Source organism: Nasonia vitripennis, unplaced genomic scaffold, assembly GCF_009193385.2.
Source record: "Nasonia vitripennis strain AsymCx unplaced genomic scaffold, Nvit_psr_1.1 unplaced0244, whole genome shotgun sequence".
NCBI classification, from domain to species: Eukaryota; Metazoa; Arthropoda; class Insecta; order Hymenoptera; family Pteromalidae; genus Nasonia; species Nasonia vitripennis.
The window spans coordinates 408978-433997 of record NW_022280023.1 but is presented as its reverse complement, the minus strand read 5'-3'; the positions used below and the strand labels follow the sequence as shown (position 1 = coordinate 433997).

Sequence of the window (25020 nt, the reverse complement as noted above, 5' to 3'; positions counted from 1 at the left end):
GCAGTCTTGAATTTGTCAATTTTCCTAAATGATTAAAATTTTGATGCATATGCCGTGGAGTGAGAATGTTGTTCGCGTTCAAGCGCGCGCAAGAACGCGTTTGTGTTATTTGTGTGTTGTTTTTCTTAAGCCTTTAGCAACCGCTGTTGCTTTGCAAGATTGGTGTCATTTTCAATGTATCGTGTGTAAGTGTGTTTGTTTGCGAGTGTCTACGAGAGTGAGTATGAACGTAAGTGTATGTGTGAGTGTCCCTAAAAGTTGGTTGCGCGAGTCGCATTGGATCTTCTCCATCCTTTTGATTTCTTTTTGTTAGGTTTGTGTGAGGAAATATCGCAGCCACTGCTGCGTTACATTGATGTAGGAGCTCCTTAAAATACAAAATTATTTGTAATATTACATGGTTTTACATGAAATTATAGATAATATTAATAATAGATCATAGTGTGTATATAAAAATGTTTGATAGAAGGATATATATGAATAAATGTAAAATTAGCTTATAATTACAATACTAAAAGTAGTATGGTTAGTTTATGAATTATTTCTAGTCTATTCTGTTATGAGCTTGGCTTTTCGTTTTCTGTACGAATTCGGGAGTATCCTTAAGGATATCAGTCCAAGACGAGTTCCCGAGATCCGGTAGACTATTAACGGCTAGGCAATGCAAGATTGAGACGGATTAGACGAGTTTTTGTTGCGCGGCACGTCCGGTGCCGCTTAAAAAAAAAACAGTAAAAAAAAACGGCTAATCCGTCGAGTTTTCTTCCGACTAATTGCCTTCAGATTCATCTATTTGATTCGCTACTACGTCAGTTCTTTTTATTTTATCTATATGCAAAGTTTTCACTACGCTATCGTTTTGTATAGTTACATTGTTTGTTTTTCGGTTGATTTGTATGATTTCGAACGGGCCTAAATATTCTCGATCGAATTTCCTTTTTTTGGTTCCTTCAATAAAAATACTTATTCACCCTCCCGAAAATATTTCGTGTTTAATTTCCTATCGTAATAATACTTGGATCTATACTTAGGACTGGACTAGATTCATTGCCGCTGTAGTCTGTAAGGCTGTCAAATTTGCAGAGAGGTCGCTAATATATTGGTTATACGTTATATCGTCTCTGACACGCGGAAAGCTTGACGGAGTGCGTGACTTTGGTCCAAATAAAAGTTCGTGTGGGCAGTATCGCGTGCTTTTGTATACTGTACAGTTATATGCATGTTGGCATACGGCTGACAGTTATCACATTCCGCATTATTTTTAACATATTTCCTTAGATATTCGGTCAGAGTGTGGTGCATACGTTCAATGGATCCGTTTGCTTGAGGATGATACGCGGTGGTGCAGAATTTCTTTATTTGAAAATTTTTCGCGAATTCTTCTAGTGTTTTATTCTGAAATTGGGTGCCCTGATCAGTTACTATTGCTGCTGGGGTGCCAAATATGCAAATTACTTTTTCGGCCAGAGCGCGCGCTACCTCAATTGCATTTGCGTATTTTGTTGGTATAAGAATCGTATATTTTGTAAGCATGTCTTGTACCGATAAAATATATTTGTTACCGTTTTTCGTGGTTTCCAGTGGACCGTAGAAATCTAGTGCTATCTGCGAGAAAGGTGTCGAAGGTGTACTGCTAATTAGCATCGGTAATCGTGTTTTTATTCTTACAAGTTTGTTACCGATACAAGTGGCACAGCGTGCGACGAACTGTTTTACGTCCGCGCGCATATTTTTCCAGTAAAAGTCATTGGCAATTTTACTGTAGGTTTCGCTTACGCCTCGGTGCCCGCCTAGTGTCGCGTCGTGGTATTCCTTTAATAATTTGTAGCGTTCTAGAACCGAAGGTACGGGCAAATTGTTTTTATAGAGAATGGCGACTATTAGTTTATTCATAAAGATATTGTCAAATGCATCTATGAATTTTTCCCACTCTGTTGATGTTAACATGGCGAGGTCGCGAATAATCGCGATTGAATTGATGTGCTCCCTGCTTAGGACTCTACGTAGTGTATGTAAGCATTTTTTAATATTTGCTAGTAACGGCTTCTCATTAAAGTGAGATTATATATATAATCGCTTGCATCTCCGGCCGCAATTTTATCGTTTGAAACGATGTCTTTGGCTTCGCGGCTCGGAGACAGCGGAGTTAATTGTGCTAGCGTCGCATTAACGTGACTCGACCGGGGTAGGATTACATCCGAGATGATTCTCGGTCCTCTGGGCTTTTCTCGCTGTGTTGGCTCGGTTTGACTCGTTTCGGATGCATCAACGGACGGTGTAGTTGTACGCTTACGCGGTTGGGAATTTCCGTTGGCGTTCGTCGTCTCGGCGTTATTTTTATTAAAGCTGTTGCTCTTGTCGGTTGTATGCGACACGTGCGCGATTCTGCCCAACTCCTCACCATCGCTGGCCTCTTGGGTTTTTGCTTTGTGGATATTAACTTGGATTCCGTCTCTACTCCCGTATTGTTTTTCTCTGATGTTAACTATAAAATTTCTGTTTAATTTCTCGCCCAGCAATGGCCATGCGTCATTTAGCTTGGGCTAGGATAACGCTGACACTGGTTTGGGAGCTTTTTCTTTCTTACGGGAAAGATTTCCGACGTTGGTTTCGCGCGACTCGTTGAAACTGGTCTGCGTTTGATACGGTTTAGGCTTTGCTGACGCTATTTTATTTTTCGCGGTGAGCTTAAATTTTTCTAAATTTCCCGAGGCGACTGCGGTTTTTTCCGGCGGAAGCGTATTTTCCTCGCCGTCGTCCGAACTGCTTGGGTTGTAAAGTTTTCGCGAATTTGCGCTTTGTTTTCTGTTCGGGTGTGGCTCTTTGACTTTGATAGATGCTAAGTATCGATAGTGTGGGCGTAGTTCTTACGGGATGTCGCGGTCGCTCGAAAATTCTGAGATATCTGAATTTACTGATTCTGGACCAGATTCAGATTAAACGCTCGATTCGTCCATGCGCTCGGTTTTTTGAGTAATTTTCGATTGTTCTCTAAATTTTATCGATTCGGCGAGAATACTTTCTATACGACGGCGCTCAGTTTTGCTTAATACGAGGTGGCTGCTGTCTAATCTTTTTAAAGTAACGTTGGATAGAATTGACGCCGTTCTAATCGTGTCGCGGTAATCATATTTGTAAATCGATTTACTATTTTCGATGGCTGTTAGCCATTGTATTTTAATTATATCGTCGTCGTGATAAATGTCGCTTGTGGCGCGGCATAACTAGAATCCGTCGAACTCATTCAAAACGGCTAGTATATTATTTTTGCTATAGAATAGCGTGCTGTCGTCGCGCTTCTTTTTCCGTGCTTGCGATGAGCTTGAGCTCAATTCGACTGCTTTTTTCTTCCTGCCTTTCTTTCCTACTTCGCGCGTTCGGAAAATTCTTCCCGGCGGCGCGTTCGCTTCTTTGTCTGGCTCTAGCTGGTTTTGTTTTCGGCTAGCGTGTACAATTATTTGCGCGGTAATTCTGGGTTTTCGTCATTCGGTCCGAGCACTGGATTGCGCGATAATGCGTCCGCGTTTGCGTTTTTGCTTCCGGGTCGGTATATTATGTCGAACTCATCCTATGAGAGCGGCTTTTAGCCGATTGAAGCGTAGGTCGGGTTTCTTTGTATTCTGAAAATGTTTTAGGGCCTCATGGTCCGTTATGATTTTAAATTTTCTACCGTATAAATAATATCTAAATTGTTCTTTCGCGAAAACTATTGCTAATAATTCTTTGTCGTATGCAGGGTAACGAAGCTCGCTTCCTTTAAGGCAACGAGAAGCATATGCGCACGGTAGGTCTTTTCCTAATTCGCCTTGGCTTAATACCGCGCCGAGGGCCCAGTCGCTTACGTCAGTTCTTACGACACATCGCGTTTTTTGATTTGTCGAAGGCCGCCTGCTCCGCGTCTCCCCATTTAAATTTTGTACCTTTGTTTAGTAATCTAAATAGTGGATATGCTATGTCCGAAAAATTTTGTATAAACCGGTGGTAATAGCTGAAGAGGCCAAGCGCTTGCTTAACTTTTTTCACGTCTGTTGGCGCGGGATATTCTGCCATTGCTTTGATTTTGTTGGTATCGGTTTTTATATATCCCCCGCCCACTATGTGTCCTAAAACTTGCGCTTCTTTTTTGATGAATTGGCATTTTCTTGGTTCTACGGTCACATTGGCCCATAAAAATCTTTTTAGAACGCGCCTTAATCGTACCCAATGTTGATCTAGCGTTTTACTGAAAATCATTAAATCGTCTAGATAAACTTCTACTTCATTGCCCTGTCATTGCCATTGACATGGCTTTCGTAAAAGTTATTGTCGCTTCTTTTAGACCCATAGCCATACGATTGTATTGGAGCAGCTGATTACCATGCTCCCCGTCCGGCGCGTGAAATGCGGTTAAATAAGCCGAATCTGGGTGCATCTCGACTTGATAGTAGCCTTGTTTTAAGACCATGTCCGTTATGTAATTTGCCGTGGCGAGATGTTCGAGTATGTCGCTCGTGAAGGGGAGTGGATGACAGCTGCCTTCCGTAGTCCGTCACTAATCGGAATTTTTATTGCCCTGCGCGTCGGGCTTTTTTGGAACTATCCATAATGAAGAAGAATAATTTGAATTTGACTCTGTTACTATGTTTTGTTCGCGGAGCTTCTATAACTCGTGAACCATGTGCTCTCTGAGCATCGGGGGAAATCTGAATCTGTGATTGCGGATTACTTTATTTGATTTTAATGTTATTTTATGTTGAATCAGATATGTAGCCGGCAACGGTTCTCCTTCGAGCCTGAATACGCCCGCGTACTCATCGATTATTTCTCTTATGCGAAGAACTTCTTCTTCGTTACATCCCCCCAAATCTGCGAGTTTCATGATTTTTTCGACGCGTTCACGCCTTTCTGCTTCGTTTGCGCGAGTAACGTATGGTTTAATGCCGAGTTACCTTATTTTGCGCGCCGTGCACTTTGTTTTCCTTCGTATTCGAGCGCGATTCTAAAAGCTTCGTTAAGCGTATGCGGCCGTTCGCTTCGCACTTGATGATCAATAGGCGGCAGTAATCCGAAAGAAAAATAGCTTAACGCGTCATCGTGCGCGAGATTTTCTTGTTTTCCTATCCCTTTTGGATAAATTTGGCGCGGCCTCGATTATAGTCAGTAAACGATTGTGCAGCTTCTGCATTCGGCTACTGTAATCTCCCACGGACTCGTTCGATTCTTACTGGAGAACATTCATTTCGGCTTGGATCTCATCTGTGATTCTTATATTTCCGTAGTGTTGAGCTAGATCTTTTAATAATCTTTTTACTGACGGATAAGCTGTTACGCGCGCGCCGTAGCCTTCGGCTGCTCGGTCTTTTAGTTTGCTCTGCAAGTTCATAAGAATGTAATCCTCATAACCGTGCCCGAATTTTACGAGAATTGAGCGGACCGTGTCGCAGAATGCTTTTAGTTTGTCCGGTTCGCCACTGAATTGAGGAATCATTTTAATTGACTCGTGAAAGGGCAAGGTGTGTCTCAATCTGAGTCTATTCCTACCAAAATTGCTATCACTTTCTGATTCGGATTCGCTGCTGCTAGGTTCGCTTGAGTCGCTAGGCTCGCTGTAATTGCTGGACTCGTCGGAAGATTCGCTGTCCGACGGCCAGGGGTTGCCGCGGCGTTTGCGTTTTCGGTTGCCGTAGCTATCTCGCGATGCGTCTCGTCCGCGATTTCGGATGCGTTTATTTTTCCGGCTCATCTTTTTTGAGTCTCTGCCCGACTCGCTGTCCACCGTTCGGTGATTCGTGCGATTCTCCCGAATTTTGTACTCCAACTCGCTGTCTAAAGATTGGTAGCTGAGGCGGTTTTTTCCGGAGTTGTTACGAGTAGATTGTTCCCCGTACTTTTCCCCGATTTGCCGAATTTATATTTTTCCGAGGTTTTGTCGTCCCGTCGCGAGTTGCGGCTTCTGGATCTATTAGTCCGTCGCGCGCGTGCGTGTGTTTCTTCGTCGCTCGAGATGTCGATTAACCGCGCTACTCTCACTTCCTGGCACACGCTGCTATTGGCGTGATTTAATGGCCGCCAATCTGATGAGATGATCTTTTGCTTGTTTATTATCTCGTGTGTGTTTCTTGGCGGAGAGTGAGTTTTTTCCCGATTGTGTGCCTTAAAGACTTCGTCTGTTGGCTTCAGTATGCGATTTGCGGGGTGATAGATTTGTTCAATTCCAAATATTTTGCGTGCATATTTCCTTTGCTTTTGATCCCATTCTGGCTCGCTTAGAGATCCGCTCTCTTTCATTTTACTATTAGATTTCTTCGTTGTCCCTATCATAATGTTAAATAAACCCGGAGGAGCCATTGGGGATGCGACGGATAATAGATGCGTTTGTATGTTTTTAAAGGAACTTGTTTTGTTATTTCCGAATGATTCGAGCCGAAATTTGTGTGACGTAAAGATGCGAGCTAAGCTGATGTAACAGAATAGACTTACAGTAGGTTGATCGAAATGCTGACTGCGGCGGTGATGAACATCGTGACAGCTCTCGGGATGGCTGCGACTACGATGGGTAGTTGCGACTGATGTCGATGCGGCTGATGTGGATGCGGCTGCGAATTCGTGCGCACCAACGGCTGGCCCGCGCTGGCGGCTGAATGCGCGTGATGACTGGTCCTCGATGGTCCGGGCAGGCTTAGGTGGTTGATCTCGGCTTCACGGGGTCCGTTGGTCGTAGTGATTTTTGTGTAAGGTACGTCGGCGGTTGCTGGTTGAAGTTTTTCTCTGAGCTCCGATGTAGAATTCGGAGCCTCGACGGCACAGGAGTTCTCTCTTCACAATTCTGTGTTGCTTTGACGGCGTAAAAGAGTTTGCTTCGTTCACTCAAATTCTTGGGAACGTGTAGACGTTATGTCCTGATCCTCTTCGAAGATGGACTTTTTCGAATTAAAAATTGTTCTTCTGACGGACGGCTTTCTGCTAGTCCTATTTTTTGTCCTTTCTGAGTGCCCGAGCCCACAAGGGATGCCACGTGTTACAAAAGGAGGGTGGTACTCAGGTGATGGACAAGAAGAGCAACTAAATGGTAGTTCGGGTTTATTAGCAGAGAGAGGAGCTCCTAATCTGGCGATTGTCGTCGGTGATCTGCCGGCCCGCTGGCCGGTAGCAGTTCGCGTATGCGAACTGCTCCGCGCAAAGGTGTTGCATCGGCAACTTTGGGCCGCGCAACACTCCGCGGGTGTACGGTGCTGTGCCACGGGCTTACGCCCATGACAATTCTGTTTGTGATTCAGTTTCTAGTACAAACTCAATAAATCCTGCATATTACGGTCACGATTCTATTACTTATAATAAAAATAAACTAAATTGAATATTATCTAATCCGAAAAACACAGGGCATCATGACATACAAAATTAAATTTTAATTTCATCAAGCCGCGGCGCCCGTGACACAATTTACTTCTATATTGGTGTTCGGATTTCTCATGATGCAGAAAAAAATGCTTATCGTTACTGTCCATGAGTTTTTTTGGCTTATCAGTATGTTTTCTGAGCTAAACTATGGTTTCCAATAAAAATATTTGTTAAAAAGACAATTTCCATGACCTTTGATACAATTGATAAAACACAATAATATTCAGTTATGTTTAAAAATTAAGGATATTAGATCACTAAACAGAAAAAATAAATTAACAGTTCAAGAGTTCATTGATGTGGACTTTTCGACTGTAGAGTGCTTCTACCTGCTTTCCACGACCCTAAGCATTATACAAAAAATAGCGATTGCAACTAAATTTCCATGACCATCCTAATATTATGGTGAATTCAAACGAGCATAAGTACTTGTTTTCCAAATAATTAAACAGTTATTACGAAAACAAAAAAACGACTTTTTTTAACTCGTTTAAACATAGCGTACAGTATAAAATCAAGCACCTTAAATATGTACATAGTAAGAAAAGACGTTGAAGAAGGATCTAGAATATTAAATTCCAATCACATATTATTATCATATTTTAATAACATAGATATTGCAACACAGTAAACGAACTTAAGGGGCTGTCGGAGCTAACTTTACTGATTGTAACCTCATCTCGTGCCGTAGTTCTCATTATTTGCTTTTAATATGCTTCATAACAACGAAAATCAAATAAATGATTGTTGCTTATCGTGTAAGTAACTTCGGAACACAGAGTTTTTAGCGATTTAATTATTAAAAAACTTTATCATGAAATATTGTACGAGAAAATGACAGTCATTTTACTGATTCTCACTTTTATCATCGCCTTCACTTCGCACCGTAGTTCTAATTGTTTGTCTAAATTACACATTGGTATACATATCTAAGCGCTTGTAAATGGACAATTTTATAATACGCACCTTGGAACACCGCGCTTATCTGCGATAACTAAGCGTATGTACTTATTATTGATGATCTAAAATATTTTTGAGGTTAGGAAAACCAGAACATTACGACCAATCAGCGTATCTCCGATATCCCTTTAATAAATATTTTTGCACTTGTTTTGCGATCAATCTCGAATTACATACTTTTAAGTATGTAAGTCGCATGTGTTAAGCATACTTTCATTGCAACCTTTTGATACAGATTTTCTTGTGTATTAACTAATATAAATATAATACTTTATTTGCTGATGTTTATGATGTTTACTATTTTTAGGTTGCAAAAACGTTACGTTTTATTTTTGTCATCTGCTTATCATATATTTCCCAGCTTTGCAAAGCTGTCGCTAATAGAACCAGATTCGCTTCGACATGCGAATAATTCCTGCATGAAAATAGTACACAGGTAAACTTTTCAGAATTATGGAAGTGAAATGGAAATCTGAAATAAGGCATTAATAAAATTTGAATTTTCCGCAGATTGCTATTTTACTTGTGTACTAGTGCGATTTACCTCACTCCTAACGTCGCTCGGTTAAAATATGTATATATTGCAATAGTAATGAAATACAAGTTTTGTCTAATATCTTTTTTTCTAATGCTAATTCCTAATAGGGATGAGAGTTAAAATTTTAAATGATAAAGATTAGAAGCACAAAAATTACGCATTAATTTATAATGAAAGGTAAAATTTTGAAAATGGAAATATTAAAAAAGTATGACAGTCAAAAAAATAAATTTTAAATTTTATATTTAAAACGAAAGTACTCTAAACTCTTGTTATTTTATATTTCATAACAGTTTAATTCAACATTTTTGTTTCAGAAACCCTGGTAGAATCGGTAACCCACTTAATGGCCAATTCTTGGAATGAAATCTAAGAACTAGGTAGTTTTCTTTGCCATTTCTTAGGCAGAATGTAACGCTTTTTCTCCAACTTAATGGGCAGTTCTTGGATTCAATCTGCTTACCTTGTTCTTAAGTACAAACTGTCCATTATAGTTGATCGAGTAACACAGCTAGGTAACACGTGTTTATCACAGTTTGAGGTTAGAATTGGAAAATGAATAATTTTTTGCATCGGAAAAACTTCTGCCTGACTGGAGACTTGAACCCACACCCTGAACGAGGCTAAATAAGTACGGCCATGCGCCTTAGCCGACTGAGCCTATATACGTTTGAATTATTCAAATTATTCAGCTTAGCCTAAATATTAATAATTTTGTATTTTACATCCGAAAAATTAATCGATTTATTGATATTTTCATGAAATATAATTCTCAAACATAAAAAATGTCCAAGATATCGCTTTTTAAGAAATTAAAAATGTTCAGTTTTTTCACATTTTACTAAGCCAGTTTTTGCCTTTACGGCCATTTTAAATAGGTGATTTTCTACCAGGGTAGTTTTTTAATTTTTGCCTTTCATGCTTTAATTTTTTCGAATTTTAATTTTTCTAAATTTTTGCCGTTAAGATAGTTAAATTAATTATTCAATTACTAATTTTCATAAAAATCAAGACCCTAAAATTTTAGTTAACAAATAGAAAAATATGATGTCTTATTATTATCTAGCCCGCCTGAAAATAATCATATGAGAATCATGTGAGCACTCATATCAGTATCATATTATAATCATATGAAAATCATATTATACTTTCGACCGAATTCTCATATAATTCTCATATGATTCTCATATGATATACCCCCATTTTCGTAAAAACTAATTTTATCAAGAAAATAAACTAATAAGTTCATTTTCTTGATTACAATTAGATTATTTTATTAAAGCATATTAATTGTAATCGACTAATAATAAATAGAACATACAAGGACGTGTAAGTTATAATGATGATTTAAATCTAAAGATCTCAAAGACCACGATGGCTCAGTGGTAGAACGCTCGCTTCATAATCTGAAAATCCCGGGTTCAAGTCTCCGCGAGCCCAAGTTTTTTCCATGGTTATATTTATTAAAAAATAAATTCTAGAAGCAGCTTACAAAGCAGTAGTACTTAAAAAAGAAATCTAATAAACTTCAATGCTGCGGTAGAAATAAGTAGTATGATTATTCATTTTTATGAAAATTTGCGGTGTATCATATGAGAATCATATAAAAATTCGGTCAAAAGTATATGATTCTTATATAAGTACTCATACCATTCTCATATGAGTGCCCATATGATTCTCATACGATTATTTTTAGCCAGAAGTAGGCAACGTAAAATTTTTATATCATCAAAAAAGTTCTCTATGCATATAGTTATTTATCGCTGGCAAAAATATTGAAGTGATTTTGTTATGTATTAAAATTTTATAGTTTTGTACGTCAATTCGTCACTGTCGATGTGAAATTTGTTTAAAAAAGAACTAAAAAAATTGATACTGCAAATCACTTGAACCAATTAATTAGTGCAGGAATACCCGATAGAAATAAAAATAAAAAATAAATTATTTGCTGTTGTACGACAATTTATGACAAATTTATGATACTACGGATGTACTTATTTTAAAAGAAATTTGAAATTATTCTAATTCTAAAAGTCAATTTAATGATAACCATATAGTTAAATTTAACACCATTTTGAAATTTTACTCGATTTTGATATGCAATCTGCAGTTAATTTTCAAAGAACGTCTAATATTTAACTTAGTATTAGTAAAATGCGAAACATTTAATTAAAATGTATGGTACTTTAACATGATTTCAATATCAAAAGATTAGAGAAATAAAATTTGTTTTGAAACAATTGCTGAAATTTCAATTATATTATGATAAAATTAATATTGATTAACTTCAGGTATTAATTGAGGTATATATTTTATAATACCTTATTGATAATAGCTCAATAGATGAGTTATTATAAAATACACAGATAATAAATCAATAAATAATTGATTTGTTTTTTTATATAGCCCATACTTATCTACACTATATTAAAACAATAAACTGAGCAATTATGTAAAAATTCGCCGAAATTAGTGAATCATTCTGGGATGATAATTATTTTACGATAGATATGTGGTACAAACATAAATACAAAATCCTACTAAAAAAATATAAAAAATCAGAAAATAAGTACACTTTTTCGATACAGAATGGTTCACAAAAAGTGACCGAGTCATGAAACACATAAATTACATATAGGTATAAAATAATGATAAATATTTATATTTATGTGATTTTTTTTGGAAGTTGATTAGAAATAAAGTATATTTATGCATATATCAAAAACACAGTAAGATTGGTCAAAATATGTCGGATGCTATAAATGATAAAAGCAAGTATGTTTTACATATATCATTAGAAGTATCTTGAGATCCGGTCCAGATGAAAGGGATGCTGCGAATATGCATCTGTGCAGATATGATCTTGTTTTTAAAAGATATCTGTTTGTGAATGAGTAATGACGCTTTTTTTCTATATAAATTTTATGGATTATAAAAAAAGATTGAATGTAAGTCGAAGTTGAGAAAACAAAGAAAATCTGTTACTGAAAGTAAAAGTATTGTTTAACATCGATCTTCTACTGCTAATGGCATTTAAAATAGTTTTTTAATTTTCCCATTTTTTAGGACTTCTAATATTTAAAATGTAGAAACGAAAATCTTGCAAAAAACAGTTCTTTTTAGAACTATAACGTAGAATGCAGCGTATAGAACATTGGCTAGAGGTAATGACTGGATAGAAGCCCAAGTTAACATGAACAATTTTTTAAGTGTAATTGCCGAGTGTATGGCAGTAAACAAGTTGTCCTTTAATGTAGTAAAAGCAGTGTGCATGACTTTTGGAAGTAGCGTACCAGCTCAGATAAATGTCAAAATTCTTGATAAAAGTATAACTAGCGTTGAGAACTTTAAATATTCAGGAGATATTTTTGATAGTAAACTAAAGTGGGATAACCACATGCAAGATATAATTAAAAACATCGCTAAAAGCGAAACGCTTTGCTTTTTACATAAGGCTCTCGCCGATATTTAAAAGTTTGCTGATGAACACACATACACACACAAAGTATGTAGATATTCAAATATTGTTGATAAATTCATTAAACTGTAATGGGTTAAGACTTGACGATGAGAGGAAACATCGTCTTTTTTTCCTGTTCTAATTACCGGTTGTGTTATCGGATGGTATTTTCAATATATTGACCATGCTTTATAGAAGAAATTTGTATTCTTATGAAACAGATCAATTTTTCAGATTCGTCAATTGAATAATCTAAATAAAACTACTCAGTTTCATTCGAATACTTTTATTGATCTACTGCAGCGAAGAATAATGTTGAATTTTAATTTCCTGATAAATGCTGCACTAAAAGATAATACTTATTTAATATGGTAGGTCAGTATTTATTTGTTTCTGTTACTTTTTTCGTGTAACGGGCCTAATCTTCAGTCACGACAGTGGCAGCACTTCCATCTGTCGTGCAGCTACGGCTATGCCGAAGCCGGAATGGCAGTACGACACTGCAACGTACGACAGTCCCGCCATTTACGACATGTTGTACGACACTTATGACGGTTTATGTCGCGTTGTTGCGGCCATTAGTTTTGGACTTGTTGAACGACGACAGCGCCACTGTGTGCTCTCTCTTGAATAGATGTGTTCTTATCTAAATAGTTCTTAATTCTGTTACTATAAGGTTAAATGAGATTTATATTTATGGGGCAAATTATAACATTCTGTGCGTTAAAAGTATAAGCGAATGTATTTTAGCAAATTAATAATTTTCAGATTTTCCGTAAAAGCCATGGAGTCATGCTAGCGAATTGTGTAAGAAGTAAAGTTGCCTTTGATTACTAATAGTGTTATTCTATAGTTATATTTATGTAGTTTATTTTATGATTCAAATTGTTTGTCCAATTTTAATATTGAAGTTTACACTTCATATTTAGTTAGTATTTTAGATTTTAGTTTGTTTTAACTTTTCAATTTTAAATTGTAAATTATATTGCATACATTGTTGATGCATAATAATATTGTTTGATAGTTATTATTTTTCTCTAATTATTAGTGATATATGTGCGTGTATGTATATAATTTGTTGAATTGCACAAGTGTTCCATGTATGCGTATCCTGCCTTCTATAGAGCATAACTTCAATGGAATGATTAGATAAGTGATTTATTATAAATTAAAAACAAAAATTATTGTTTAAAACTTAATCTTGTATATAAATGATTTTGTTGCATTTTATTGCAAAGTATAATGTCATTGATATATAGCCAAAAATTGCATAAAAATTTCTTTAGGGTTAAAATTATGATTAAAATATTGTTCTTATTTTAATTTTTATTATTATTATTATTAATTTATCAATGCAATAATGATTGTTATAATTTTCTATGTATAATCTAGTTACAATTTAATTAATGTATACAATGCATAAATTACAATTTAGTAAAAGTATCTTGTTCATATTTGTTTAAGAAGACGATTCTGTGATGCAGTAACCATATATCATTGAGTTACTGATTTATATTCTTATAATTATTTTTATAACTATGAGGCATAGTGTTACGTTCAAAGCAAGCAAGATTAAAGATTTATGGTTTTAGACTTAGTGTTTATATGTAGTAGTTGTATATGTATGTTATACACATCTACACATATGTAAGTGTTTAGTGGACGCAAGAGTATTATTAAAAATTCACCAATTCAAGATTTTAAGTAACATTCAAATATTACACACACACACATATATATATATATATATATATATATATATATATATATATATTGTAACGGGGTGAGACTTTTGACGTGAGAAGAGAAAATCACAAAAGGAGACGCCGGGACCGAGAATCGATCCGGCGTAGCGAGAGGCGTTGTTCCTCGTTACAACCCCCCGCTAGAGTCGGATTATCGTCCCGATTTCGACTCTACCAATCCACCGCAGGATCGCCGGTAAATGCAGGAACTCTTCTTCGCCGGCTAGCTCTTCGACGATGTCTCCAAACTCGTACATCCCCGCACTTTTCGCACTCGTCTTCTTGACTGCATGTCGTAATTCGCAGTGCACTGGGCTGCCGCCACTGCAGCTGATCTGCTCGATCCCTTTTCCGGTGTAGACGAAGAGTTATTAATTAGAATGCATGTTATTCTACAAATTATATTTTGCACAAAAGAAGTTAATTTAAACGCATTTAAAAAATATTGCTTGGAAACTGCTAAAAAATGCACAGAAATTTACCCGTGGTATAAGTTGCCACCTTCTATGCATAAAGTGCTAATACATGGATGTGACATTATGAAGACATTTGATGGACCTATTGGGTATTTTTCAGAAGAAGCCCAGGAATCCAACAACAAAATATTTCGCCATGCTCGAGTTTGACATAGCAGAATGTATGAAAGAAGAAAGACGAATGAAGATATAATTCATTATTGCTTAGTTTTATCAGATCCAGTCATAAGCAGCTTGCGAGATGTTGAAGAAAAAAAAACTAAAGAATTAACTTCACAAGCTCAAACATTTCTGATGAAATGATAATTCAGTAATTCTAATCCTCAATAAATGTCTTAACTTTGCTATGTAAAAATTAAAACCATTTTTTTTACGTGGCATTTGGAACTCGAACGTTCATCGCCTCATCTACGCAAGCCTTCCACAACGGCCTCGACTTAAGTAAATTACTCACGGCGTAGAAGCAAGCATTACCCGAATGGAGTCTCTTATTTATTTCGACATTAATCTCGTTTCTAACATTTATGGTCGTACCCAGATACCTGAATTCGCTAACCTTTCCCAAAGTAAAATTCCCAACTCTGAGATCTTCCTCCCCTCTGCAGATGCCTAGCTTATCCACAATCATGTACTTTATTTTTGATTCACTCACTTCTAACCCTCTATACTCCAGCGTATTCCTCATAAATTGCAAAAATTCGTTCAAAAAAGTATGTAGTGTAATATAAGATTTTTTTAGAAATTTAGGCTAGGCGTAGTGCAGAATATAGTATATTCAATATACATAGTGAGTTTGAGTGAAAAAAGTTAATTCAAGCAAGTATGAATTGTAATATAAGGTTTTTTAAAAAATGTAGGCTAGGCGTAGTGTAGAATATAGTATATTCAATATACATAGTGAGTTTGAAGTTTGGGTTCATAAAGTTTGTTAAAGAAAGGTACGTAGTGTAATATAAGATTTTTTAAGAAATTTAGGCTAGGCGTAGTGTAGAATATAGTATATTCAATATATATAGTGAGTATGAGTGCAAAAAATCCGTTCAAAAAAGTATGAATTGTAATATAAGGTTGTTTAAAAAATGTAGGCTATGCGTAGTGTAGAATATTGAATATTCAATAAATATAGTGAGTTTGAGTAAAAAAGTTAATTCAAGCAAGTATGACTTTTAATGTGAGGTTTTTTAAAAAATTTAGGCTAGGCGTAGTGTAGAATATTGTATATTCAATAAATATAGTGAGTTTGAGTAAAAAAGTTAATTCAAGCATGTATGACTTGTAATGTGAGGTTTTTTAAAAAATTTAGGCTAGGCGAAGTGTAGAATATAGTATATTTAATAAACAAAGTGAGTTTGGGTGCAAAAAGTTTGTTAACAAAAGGTATGTAGTGTAATATAAGGTTTATTACGAAATTTGGGCTATGCGTAGTGTAGAATATAGTATATTCAATATATAATGTGAGTTTGAGTGCAAAAATTCGTTCAAAAAAGTATGTAGTGTAATATAAGATTTTTTTAGAAATTTAGGCTAGGCGTAGTTCAGAATATTGTATATTCAATATACATAGTGAGTTTGAGTGAAAAAAGTTAATTCAAGCAAGTATGAATTGTAATATAAGGTTTTTTAAAAAATGTAGGCTAGGCGTAGTGTAGAATATAGTATATTCAATATACATAGTGAGTTTGAAGTTTGGGTTCATAAAGTTTGTTAAAAAAAGGTACGTAGTGTAATATAAGATTATTTAATAAATTTAGGCTAGGCGTAGTGTAGAATATAGTATATTCAATATATATAGTGAGTATGAGTGCAAAAAATCCGTTCAAAAAAGTATGAATTGTAATATAAGGTTGTTTAAAAAATGTAGGCTATGCGTAATGTAGAATATTGAATATTCAATAAATATAGTGAGTTTGAGTAAAAAAGTTAATTCAAGCTAGTATGACTTTTAATGTGAGGTTTTTTAAAAAATTTAGGCTAGGCGTAGTGTAGAATATTGTATATTCAATAAATATAGTGAGTTTGAGTAAAAAAGTTAATTCAAGCATGTATGACTTGTAATGTGAGGTTTTTTAAAAAATTTAGGCTAGGCGTAGTGTAGAATATAGTATATTTAATAAACAAAGTGAGTTTGGGTGCAAAAAGATTGTTAACAAAAGGTATGTAGTGTAATATAAGGTTTATTACGAAATTTGGGCTATGCGTATTGTAGAATATAGTATATTCAATATATAATGTGAGTTTGGGTGCAAAAAATTCGTTCAAAAAAGTATGTAGTGCAATATAAGGTTTATTACGAATTTTAGGCTATGCGTAGTGTAGAATATAGTATATTCAATATATAATGTGAGTTTGAGTGCAAAAAATTCGTTCAAAAAAGTATGATGTGTAATATAAGATTTTTTAAGAAATTTAGGCTAGGCATAGTGTAGAATATAGTATATTCAATATATATAGTGAGTATGAGTGCGAAAAGTTCGTTCAAAACAGTATGAATTGTAATGTAAGGTTTTTTAAAAAATTTAAACTTGGCGTAGTGTAGAATATAGTATATTCAATATACATAGTGAGTTTGGGCGCAAACAGTTTGTTAAAAAAAGGTATGTAGTGTAATATAAGGTTTATTTTGAAATTTAGGCTATGCGTAGTGTAGAATATAGTATATTCAATATATAATGTGAGTTTGGGTGCAAAAAATTCGTTCAAAACAGTATGAATTGTAATGTGAGGTTTTTTAAAAAATTTAGGCTAGGCGTAATGTAGAATATAGTATATTCAATATACATAGTGAGTTTGAAGTTTGGGTTCATAAAGTTTGTTAAAAAAAGGTATGTAGTGTAATATAAGGTTTATTACGAAATTTAGGCTATGCGTAGTGTAGAATATAGTATATTCAATATACATAGTGAGTTTGGGTGCAAAAATTCGTTCAAGCAACTATGAATTGTAATATGAGGTTTTTTAAAAAATTTCGGCTATGCGTAGTGTAGAATATTGTATATTCAATATATAATGTGAGTTTGAGTGCAAAAAATTCGTTCAAAAAAGTATGATTTGTAATGTAAGGTTTTTTAAAAAATTTAAGCTAGGTGTAGTGTAGAATATAGTATATTCAGTATACATAGTGCGCATGAGTGCGAAAGGTACGTTCAAAAAAGTATGAATTGAAATGTAAGGTTTTATAAAAAATTTCGACTAGGCGTAGTGTAGAATATAGTATATTCAATATACATAGTGAGTTTGGGTGCTAAAAGTTTGTTAAAAAAAGGTATGTAGTGTAATATAAGGTTTATTACGAAATTTAGGCTATGCGTAGTGTAGAATATAGTATATTCAATATATAATGTGAGTTTGAGTGCAAAAATTCGTTCAAAAAAGTATGTAGTGTAATATAAGATTTTTTAAGAAATTTAGGCTAGGCGTAGTGCAGAATATAGTATATTCAATATACATAGTGAGTTTGAGTGAATAAGGTTAATTCAAGCAAGTATGAATTGTAATGTAAGGTTTTTTAAAAAATGTAGGATAGGCGTAGTGTAGAATATAGTATATTCAATATATAATGTGAGTTTGAGTGCAAAAAATTCGTTCAAAAAAGTATGATTTGTAATGTAAGGTTTTTTAAAAAATTTAAGCTAGGCGTAGTGTAGAATATAGTATATTCAGTATACATAGTGCGCATGAGTGCGAAAGGCACGTTCAAAAAAGTATGAATTGAAATGTAAGGTTTTTTAAAAAATTTAGCCTTGTCGTAGTGTAGAATATAGTATATTCAATATATATAGTGAGTATGAGTGCAAAAAGTTCGTTCAAAAAAGTATGAATTGTAATGTGAGGTTATATAAAAAATTTATGCTAGGCGTAGTGTAGATTATATTATATTCAATATACATAGTGAGTTTGGGTGCAAAAAGTTTGTTAAAAAAGGTATGTAGTGTAAAATAAGGTTTATTACGAAATTTAGACTATGCGTAGTGTAGAATATAGTATTCAATATACATAGTGAGTTTGGGTGCTAGAAGTTCGTTCAAAACAGTATGAATTGTAATGTGAGGTTTTTTAAAAAATTTAGGCTAGGCGTAGTGTAGAATATTGTATATTCAATAAATATAGTGAGTTTGGGTGCAAAATTTTGCTAACAAAAGGTATGTAGTGTAATATTAGGTTTATTACGAAATTTAGGCTATGCGTAGTGTAGAATATAGTATATTCAATATATAATGTGAGTTTGAGTGCAAAAAATTCGTTCAAAAAAGTATGATTTGTAATGTAAGGTTTTTTAAAAAATTTAAGCTAGGCGTAGTGTAGAATATAGTATATTCAGTATACATAGTGCGCATGAGTGCGAAAGGTACGTTCAAAAAAGTATGAATTGAAATGTAAGGTTTTATAAAAAATTTCGACTAGGCGTAGTGTAGAATATAGTATATTCAATATACATAGTGAGTATGAGTGCAAAAGTTCGTTCAAAACAGTATGAATTGTAATGTGAGGTTTTTTAAAAAATTTAGGCTAGGCGTAATGTAGAATATAGTATATTCAATATATATTGTGAGTTTGAAGTTTGGGTTCATAAAGTTTGTTAAAAAAAGGTACGTAGTGTAATATAAGATTTTTTAAGAAATTTAGGCTAGGCGTAGTGTAGAATATAGTATATTCAATATATATAGTGAGTATGACTGCAAAAAATCCGTTCAAAAAAGTATGAATTGTAATATAAGGTTGTTTAAAAAATGTAGGCTATGCGTAGTGTAGAATATTGAATATTCAATAAATATAGTGAGTTTGAGTGAAAAAAGTTAATTCAAGCAAGTATGAATTGTAATATAAGGTTTTTTAAAAAATGTAGGCTAGGCGTAGTGTAGAATATAGTATATTCGATATACATAGTGAGTTTGAAGTTTGGGTTCATAATGTTTGTTAAAAAAAGGTACGTAGTGTAATATAAGATTTTTTAATAAATTTAGGCTAGGCGTAGTGTAGAATATAGTATATTCAATATATATAGTGAGTATGAGTGCAAAAAATCCGTTCAAAAAAGTATGAATTGTAATATAAGGTTGTTTAAAAAATGTAGGCTATGCGTAGTGTAGAATATTGAATATTCAATAAATATAGTGAGTTTGAGTAGAAAAGTTAATTCAAGCAAGTATGACTTTTAATGTGAGGTTTTTTAAAAAATTTAGGCTAGGCGTAGTGTAGAATATTGTATATTCAATAAATATAGTGAGTTTGAGTAAAAAAGTTAATTCAAGCATGTATGACTTGTAATGTGAGGTTTTTTAAAAAATTTAGGCTAGGCGAAGTGTAGAATATAGTATATTTAATAAACAAAGTGAGTTCGGGTGCAAAAATTCGTTCAAAAAAGTATGATTTGTAATGTAAGGTTTTTTAAAAAATTTAAGCTAGGCGTAGTGTAGAATATAGTATATTCAGTATACATAGTGCGCATGAGTGCGAAAGGTACGTTCAAAAAAGTATGAATTGAAATGTAAGGTTTTATAAAAATTTCGACTAGGCGTAGTGTAGAATATAGTATATTCAATATACATAGTGAGTATGAGTGCAAAAGTTCGTTCAAAACAGTATGAATTGTAATGTGAGGTTTTTTAAAAAATTTAGGCTAGGCGTAATGTAGAATATAGTATATTCAATATATATTGTGAGTTTGAAGTTTGGGTTCATAAAGTTTGTTAAAAAAAGTATGAATTGTAATATAAGGTTGTTTAAAAAATGTAGGCTATGCGTAGTGTAGAATATTGAATATTCAATATATATAGTGAGTATGAGTGCAAAAAGTTCGTTCAAAAAAGTATGTATTGTAATGTGAGGTTATATAAAAAATTTATGCTAGGCGTAGTGTAGATTATAGTATATTCAGTATACATAGTGCGCATGAGTGCGAAAGGTACGTTCAAAAAAGTATGAATTGAAATGTAAGGTTTTATAAAAAATTTCGACTAGGCGTAGTGTAGAATATAGTATATTCAATATACATAGTGAGTATGAGTGCAAAAGTTCGTTCAAAACAGTATGAATTGTAATGTGAGGTTTTTTAAAAAATTTAGGCTAGGCGTAATGTAGAATATAGTATATTCAATATATATTGTGAGTTTGAAGTTTGGGTTCATAAAGTTTGTTAAAAAAAGGTACGTAGTGTAATATAAGATTTTTTAAGAAATTTAGGCTAGGCGTAGTGTAGAATATAGTATATTCAATATATATAGTGAGTATGAGTGCAAAAAATCCGTTCAAAAAAGTATGAATTGTAATATAAGGTTGTTTAAAAAATGTAGGCTATGCGTAGTGTAGAATATTGAATATTCAATAAATATAGTGAGTTTGAGTAAAAAAGTTAATTCAAGCAAGTATGACTTTTAATGTGAGGTTTTTTAAAAAATTTAGGCTAGGCGTAGTGTAGAATATTGTATATTCAATAAATATAGTGAGTTTGAGTAAAAAAGTTAATTCAAGCATATATGACTTGTAATGTGAGGTTTTTTAAAAAATTTAGGCTAGGCGAAGTGTAGAATATAGTATATTTAATAAACAAAGTGAGTTTGGGTGCAAAAAGTTTGTTAACAAAAGGTATGTAGTGTAATATAAGGTTTATTACGAAATTTGGGCTATGCGTAGTGTAGAATATAGTATATTCAATATATAATGTGAGTTTGAGTGCAAAAATTCGTTCAAAAAAGTATGTAGTGTAATATAAGATTTTTTTAGAAATTTAGGCTAGGCGTAGTGCAGAATATTGTATATTCAATATATATTGTGAGTTTGAAGTTTGGGTTCATAAAGTTTGTTAAAAAAAGTATGAATTGTAATATAAGGTTGTTTAAAAAATGTAGGCTATGCGTAGTGTAGAATATTGAATATTCAATATATATAGTGAGTATGAGTGCAAAAAGTTCGTTCAAAAAAGTATGTATTGTAATGTGAGGTTATATAAAAATTTATGCTAGGCGTAGTGTAGATTATAGTATATTCAGTATACATAGTGCGCATGAGTGCGAAAGGTACGTTCAAAAAAGTATGAATTGAAATGTAAGGTTTTATAAAAATTTCGACTAGGCGTAGTGTAGAATATAGTATATTCAATATACATAGTGAGTATGAGTGCAAAAGTTCGTTCAAAACAGTATGAATTGTAATGTGAGGTTTTTTAAAAAATTTAGGCTAGGCGTAATGTAGAATATAGTATATTCAATATATATTGTGAGTTTGAAGTTTGGGTTCATAAAGTTTGTTAAAAAAAGGTACGTAGTGTAATATAAGATTTTTTAAGAAATTTAGGCTAGGCGTAGTGTAGAATATAGTATATTCAATATATATAGTGAGTATGAGTGCAAAAAATCCGTTCAAAAAAGTATGAATTGTAATATAAGGTTGTTTAAAAAATGTAGGCTATGCGTAGTGTAGAATATTGAATATTCAATAAATATAGTGAGTTTGAGTAAAAAAGTTAATTCAAGCAAGTATGACTTTTAATGTGAGGTTTTTTAAAAAATTTAGGCTAGGCGTAGTGTAGAATATTGTATATTCAATAAATATAGTGAGTTTGAGTAAAAAAGTTAATTCAAGCATATATGACTTGTAATGTGAGGTTTTTTAAAAAATTTAGGCTAGGCGAAGTGTAGAATATAGTATATTTAATAAACAAAGTGAGTTTGGGTGCAAAAAGTTTGTTAACAAAAGGTATGTAGTGTAATATAAGGTTTATTACGAAATTTGGGCTATGCGTAGTGTAGAATATAGTATATTCAATATATAATGTGAGTTTGAGTGCAAAAATTCGTTCAAAAAAGTATGTAGTGTAATATAAGATTTTTTTAGAAATTTAGGCTAGGCGTAGTGCAGAATATTGTATATTCAATATACATAGTGTGTTTGAGTGAAAAAAGTTAATTCAAGCAAGTATGAATTGTAATATAAGGTTTTTTAAAAATGTAGGCTAGGCGTAGTGTAGAATATAGTATATTCGATATACATAGTGAGTTTGAAGTTTGGGTTCATAAAGTTTGTTAAAAAAAGGTACGTAGTGTAATATAAGATTTTTTAATAAATTTAGGCTAGGCGTAGTGTAGAATATAGTATATTCAATATATATAGTGAGTATGAGTGCAAAAAATCCGTTCAAAAAAGTATGAATTGTAATATAAGGTTGTTTAAAAAATGTAGGCTATGCGTAATGTAGAATATTGAATATTCAATAAATATAGTGAGTTTGAGTAAAAAAGTTAATTCAAGCTAGTATGACTTTTAATGTGAGGTTTTTTAAAAAATTTAGGCTAGGCGTAGTGTAGAATATTGTATATTCAATAAATATAGTGAGTTTGAGTAAAAAAGTTAATTCAAGCATGTATGACTTGTAATGTGAGGTTTTTTAAAAAATTTAGGCTAGGCGTAGTGTAGAATATAGTATATTTAATAAACAAAGTGAGTTTGGGTGCAAAAAGTTTGTTAACAAAAGGTATGTAGTGTAATATAAGGTTTATTACGAAATTTGGGCTATGCGTATTGTAGAATATAGTATATTCAATATATAATGTGAGTTTGGGTGCAAAAAATTCGTTCAAAAAAGTATGTGGTGTAATATAAGGTTTATTACGAATTTTAGGCTATGCGTAGTGTAGAATATAGTATATTCAATATATAATGTGAGTTTGAGTGCAAAAAATTCGTTCAAAAAGTATGATGTGTAATATAAGATTTTTTAAGAAATTTAGGCTAGGCACAGTGTAGAATATAGTATATTCAATATATATAGTGAGTATGAGTGCGAAAAGTTCGTTCAAAACAGTATGAATTGTAATGTAAGGTTTTTTAAAAAATTTAAACTTGGCGTAGTGTAGAATATAGTATATTCAATATACATAGTGAGTTTGGGCGCAAACAGTTTGTTAAAAAAGATATGTAGTGTAATATAAGGTTTATTTTTAAATTTAGGCTATGCGTAGTGTAGAATATAGTATATTCAATATATAATGTGAGTTTGGGTGCAAAAAATTCGTTCAAAACAGTATGAATTGTAATGTGAGGTTTTTTAAAAAATTTAGGCTAGGCGTAATGTAGAATATAGTATATTCAATATACATAGTGAGTTTGAAGTTTGGGTTCATAAAGTTTGTTAAAAAAAGGTATGTAGTGTAATATAAGGTTTATTACGAAATTTAGGCTATGCGTAGTGTAGAATATAGTATATTCAATATACATAGTGAGTTTGGGTGCAAAAATTCGTTCAAGCAACTATGAATTGTAATATGAGGTTTTTTAAAAAATTTCGGCTATGCGTAGTGTAGAATATTGTATATTCAATATATAATGTGAGTTTGAGTGCAAAAAATTCGTTCAAAAAAGTATGATTTGTAATGTAAGGTTTTTTAAAAAATTTAAGCTAGGCGTAGTGTAGAATATAGTATATTCAGTATACATAGTGCGCATGAGTGCGAAAGGTACGTTCAAAAAAGTATGAATTGAAATGTAAGGTTTTATAAAAAATTTCGACTAGGCGTAGTGTAGAATATAGTATATTCAATATACATAGTGAGTTTGGGTGCTAAAAGTTTGTTAAAAAAAGGTATGTAGTGTAATATAAGGTTTATTACGAAATTTAGGCTATGCGTAGTGTAGAATATAGTATATTCAATATACACAGTGAGTTTGGGTGCAAAAGTTCTTTCAAAACAATATGAATTGTAATGTAAGGTTTTTTAAAAAATTTCGGCTAGGCGTAGTGTAGAATATAGTATATTCAATATACATAGTGAGTTCGGGTGCTAAAAGTTTGTTAAAAAAAGGTATGTAGTGTAATATAAGGTTTATTACGAAATTTAGGCTATGCGTAGTGTAGAATATAGTATATTCAATATATAATGTGAGTTTGAGTGCAAAAATTCGTTCAAAAAAGTATGTAGTGTAATATAAGATTTTTTAAGAAATTTAGGCTAGGCGTAGTGCAGAATATAGTATATTCAATATACATAGTGAGTTTGAGTGAAAAAGGTGAATTCAAGCAAGTATGAATTGTAATGTAAGGTTTTTTAAAAAATGTAGGATAGGCGTAGTGTAGAATATAGTATATTCAATATACATAGTGAGTTTGAGTGCAAAAGTTCGTTCAAAACAGTATGAATTGTAATGTAAGGTTTTTTAAAAAATTTCGGCTAGGCGTAGTGTAGAATATAGTATATTCAGTATACATAGTGCGCATGAGTGCGAAAGGCACGTTCAAAAAAGTATGAATTGAAATGTAAGGTTTTTTAAAAAATTTAGCCTTGTCGTAGTGTAGAATATAGTATATTCAATATATATAGTGAGTATGAGTGCAAAAAGTTCGTTCAAAAAAGTATGAATTGTAATGTGAGGTTATATAAAAAATTTATGCTAGGCGTAGTGTAGATTATATTATATTCAATATACATAGTGAGTTTGGGTGCAAAAAGTTTGTTAAAAAAGGTATGTAGTGTA

General features: G+C 33.0%; 1 protein-coding gene and 1 long non-coding RNA gene across 4 annotated transcripts in view; one reads left to right on the top strand and one right to left on the bottom strand.

Moving 5' to 3' along the window:
• Positions 1-25020, bottom strand: part of LOC107981611 — a 325738-nt gene that overhangs the window by 172142 nt on the left and 128576 nt on the right. Inside the window, exon 3 of one of the 3 annotated variants that reach the window (XM_031933413.2) lies at positions 8344-8809. The exons of the other annotated variants lie outside the window; for them this stretch is intronic. The gene's annotated coding sequence lies outside the window, so the exon portion shown is untranslated. The remainder of the gene's footprint in view (positions 1-8343; positions 8810-25020) is intronic. 3 annotated transcript variants of the gene reach the window in all.
• The window catches only part of LOC116418337, a 265518-nt gene that overhangs the window by 152697 nt on the left and 87801 nt on the right, over positions 1-25020 (top strand). The window lies entirely within an intron of this gene.